The sequence below is a fragment of the Triticum aestivum genome, chromosome 7D (assembly GCF_018294505.1).
Source record: "Triticum aestivum cultivar Chinese Spring chromosome 7D, IWGSC CS RefSeq v2.1, whole genome shotgun sequence".
NCBI classification, from domain to species: Eukaryota; Viridiplantae; Streptophyta; class Magnoliopsida; order Poales; family Poaceae; genus Triticum; species Triticum aestivum.
The window spans coordinates 217,062,059-217,066,767 of NC_057814.1; positions in this window are offsets into that span (position 1 = coordinate 217,062,059).

Sequence of the window (4,709 nt, forward strand, 5' to 3'; positions counted from 1 at the left end):
AGAAACTGGATAATACATACTGGACTATTCACTTCGACGGGTCCAGGCAATTGGAGGGCTCGGGGGCTGGAGTTGTGTTAGCTTCCCCTCGAGGTGACAAGTTTTGTTATGTACTACAGTTGATGTTTCCCTGTACTAACAATGCAGCTGAGTATGAGGCCTTGCTCCATGGTCTTCGGATGGCTAAGGAGATGAGCTTAAGCCTGGTAAGGTGCTTTGGCGACTCAGATTTGGTGGCCCAACAAGTATCAGGCAAGTGGGATTCCCAGGACCCCCTCATGGCGGCTTATCGCCGCGAAGTTGATGCCATTGCTGGACATTTTCAGGATTACCAAGTAGAGCACATTGATCACAGAAAGAACGAGGCGGCTGATGCATTAAGCCGGCTAGGCTCTCAGCGAAAGCCGGTTGATACTCTATATAACCCTTCTGTCAAGTTACCTACAGAGGAAGACTTGGCTGTTCCTGACCCAGAAGCACAGTTGGTGGCGGCTCTCCACGTTATCCCAGATTGGACAGTGCCATACTTGGCTTACATGACCCGGGGAGAATTGCCTGAGGATGAAACTTTGGCCAGACAAATAACCCGGCGGTCTAAGTCAATGATAATTGTCAATGGCGAGCTGCATCATCGCAGTGTCACTGGAGCTTTTCAGCGTTGTGTTTCCTCTGAGGAAAGTCAAGAAATTTTACGTGAGATTCACGAGGGGGATTGTGGCCATCATGCCGGCTCAAAATCCCTTGTGGCCAAGGCTTTTTGTCATGGTTTTTATTGTCTGACGGCTCATGCTGATGCAGAGGACTTGGTCAGTAAATGTGACGGTTGTCAGAAGTTCTCAAGACGGGCTCACGTGCCGGCTCAAGAGTTGAGGATGATTCCAATCACTTGGCCGTTTGCAGTCTGGGGGCTTGATATGGTTGGGCCTTTCAATAGGTCCAAAGATAAGAAGACCCACCTCTTGGTGGCGGTTGACAAGTTCACAAAGTGGGTTGAGGCGGAGCCAGTTAGTAAGTGTGACGCAGCCATGGCGGTTCAGTTCATGAAAAAGGTGATATTTCGCTTTGGTTTTCCACACAACATTATAACTGACAATGGTACCAATCTGTCTAAAGGCGCCATGGCGGATTTTTGTCAACGAGAGCATATTCGGCTTGATGTTTCATCAGTGGCTCACCCTCAATCCAATGGTCAAGCTGAGAGAGCCAATCAAGAAATCTTGAAGGGCATCAAGCCCCGGCTTTTGGTCCCTTTGCAATGGACGCCGGGTTGTTGGGTGGAGGAGTTACCTTCTGTATTATGGAGCATCAATACTACTCCTAACAGGTCTACGGGTTACACGCCTTTCTCCATGGTTTACAGAGCTGAGGCAGTCCTCCCTAGCGACATCCGTCATGACTCGCCTCGAGTGGCGGCTTATGTCGAGGCGGATAATGAGCAGGCGCGTCAAGATGCTCTTAACTTGTTGGACGAACAACGTGACGTAGCAGCAGCTCGCTCGGCGATTTACCAACAAGACCTGCGCCGCTATCACAGCCGCCGGGTTAAGTCCAGGACCTTTCAGGAAGGTGATTTGGTGCCCCGGCTCATCCAGGATCAAACAGATGCACACAAGCTATCCCCACCTTGGGAAGGGCCCTTTGTGGTCAGCAAGAACTTGCACAACGGGTCATACTACCTCATCGATATTCGAGAGCACAAAGATTCACGTAAGCCGGAGGAGGAGACCCGCCGGCCGTGGAATATAGCTCAGCTTCGGCCTTATTACACCTGAGCCACCGGCTCTCATAATGTACATATTTCTATAGCCATGTATATATTATGATAAATAATAAAGCAGGACCTCTGTCCTTTTTTCCCCTCCAAAGGTAAATGTGTCATTGTTATTTTCATTATGATATCACATGATCACTTGGAGGCTGATCCGGCTTATGATCGTATTCGAATCTAGCCATTAAATATATGATCACTTGGGGGCTTCCTGTTCAAACATAGGTCGTATCCGAACCAAAGAGAACATAGCTGTCGATACCCACTTGATTGGCATATTGCCGAGCTCACTGGGGAGTTTCTTGATCATATTTGAATCATAGCTCAACCCCCTTTGGGAACCGACGTGGATCGTATTCGAATCAGCGTCGTTAAACAACTCTTAAGGTCATTTGGGGGCTTCCTGTTCAAACATAGGTCGTATTCGAACCAAAGAGAACATAGTTGTCGGTACCCTCTTGATCGGCAACGCCAAAACCACTTGGGGCTATATGATCGCATTCGAATCTTAGCTTGACCCCTTTGGGACGGTTCTCTGGTCGTATTCGAATCAGAGGCCTCTAAATTTTTGAGATCTCTTTGTTGCAAACAAGTTCTTTGATCATATCAAAGGTGTTCAAGGGTGGTTCTTATTCCACCGGCTTAACCTTGATTAATAACGTTGATAGCACATAATAAGCACTATATGTGATGGTGAACCGGAGTTGAGTTCTTAACCTCATTATTCGGGTTACATAAACCAGAAGTATACTTGAAGGCTCGCAGGTATGCTGTTATGGTTATCTCAAGGATATAATTGAGAACCGGTTTATTATGACTTTGATTCATATTCCGGGTTATATGTACGATATATGACTCTCCTTGCGGTGAGCCGCCTAGGGACTTGTGATTTGTTTTCTATGCAGGACAATTAAAGACATCTCTTTAAAACTTAAGGAAAGCAGAGGATCAAACATAACCCGGAAGAATATAAAAGAGCGGCTCAAACAGTATTGAGCGCTACACACGTGCACGATGGCACGGCAAAATTAAGTGCTTATCTTACTCTATTACATGACTCCCCGAGTCCAAAAGGTGAGGCATTGTTTTTAAAGACATAACCATGAGCCGCCTAAGAGATCAAAGGTGCTGTTGGGCTGAAGCTTCCGGTTCATCCCTCTCCGCTCCTCCGGCTGTTTCCATGTCCTGGAAGGTTGATGATTTCCAGTCAATGCCACTCAAGGCTTCAAATTGAGCTTCATCATCAATTAACCCGGCCGGGTCAACTTCAGGGGCGAAGGTATGCTTACGAGTCGGAGGAATCAGGCTGAATGCTTCATAACGAGGTGTTGGGATCCTCTGATTCTCCGCGTCATAGCCCGGTTGATATTTGTAAGGTCTGTGTCATTACCAATCAAAGTGGCCACAGGGCGTACGCTCTTCACGCAAGCGGCGAAGTCCTTCTGGTCAAAGGGAGTGCCATCTTCCTTCAAGCTAGGATACCCAAGGGCGATGTCGGCCGGGTCTAGCTCCGGTAGAAACGCCTTGGCCCGGCTTAGAGCAGCTATGGCTCCGGCTCTTGCAGAAGCACGTCTTAACTCTTGGAAGCGTTGAGGAAGCACGGCAAGCCGCCTGAGTACATCCGCCAGATGAGTGGGAACTTCGTTTGACAGAGCCACAACGGCTAAGACACATTGTGACCCGGTGTAAAGTTGCTCTACCAAGGTATAAACCTCCTTCAGTTTGGTCAGCACGTTCTGGTTGAGATTGGAACTCCTGGGACCTGCATTACAAAGTCAGGTGAGATGATGGCAATTGAGATACTTATGGGAAATGAACGATATAAACTAGCTAGAAACTTACAGAGTAACTTACCAAAGATTGCGGAGACCATCTGAGATACATGGTGTTTTAAGCCGGATAGCTCGGCGGTTCTTTCAGTAAGAGTAGCCTCCGCTTGTTCGGCCCGGCTGAGCAAAGCAGTTTTTCCATCCGCCCAGGCTTTTCTTTCGGCTTCAAACTTTTTCTTCAGTTTCTCTTGTGCGGATACACTGAATTCAAATTTGGAGTTGGCCTTTTGGGTTTCACTTTCCTGAGTCTTCAGGCGGTTCTTTAGATCAGAGATTTCCGATTCAAATTTCTTACAGACGGCCTGTACAAATTCCGGGTTATAGTTAGGGTGATTATAATGCAACATTAAGTCCCAAGCACTTTGCAAGCAAATACACTTGGCACTTGGGGGTTAATGTATGCTGAAGAGTTCTATTTACAGTGCCGGTTCATAAAAATAAGTCCCAAGCACGTTGCAAGCAAAGGTACTTGGCACTTGGGGGCTAATGCGTCAAGCTGTTCAACTACTTGATTAAAACAAGGTAAGGACCGGTTCAACTATGCTGTTTAAACCGGCCCTCGAGTGTTACCAGATAAGCCGGTTTTCTTGCAGTGATTAGTAAGCCGGTATTAAGTCTTCAACATATTTCATCATAAGTAATAGACTTGGGGGCTGGCATGGTAAGGATAACTATGGAGTAAGCAAGAGAGTCATACCTAAGACTTTTGCTGTATTTGCTTCACCATATCAATTTCCAGGTCCCGGCTGTTGTGCACTTGATTAATATAGCCAGAGACAATATCTCCAATGCTCAGATTAGCATAATCAGTGGTGTCCAGCCTGGCCCTGCGGCGTTCCAGAAGTTCTTCCTTGGTAGAGCATCTAGCCAACACGGTGGGTCTTCCCGGTTCGACAAACTCGGTCCGGGTGATTACAACTTCCGGATCATCTGGATGAGCCGGGCTGGGGATCTCCGGGTTATCAGAACCTTCCATAACTTGTTCATCAGATGGAGCAGTGGCGGTTTCAGGAGCTGGTGCAGACGGCGGCTCATGAGCAGAAGCATCAGGTTCAGTCAGGACCGACTCTTCGGCCGGCTTATTTTTCTTCGCCCTCTTGCTGGGCTTTACT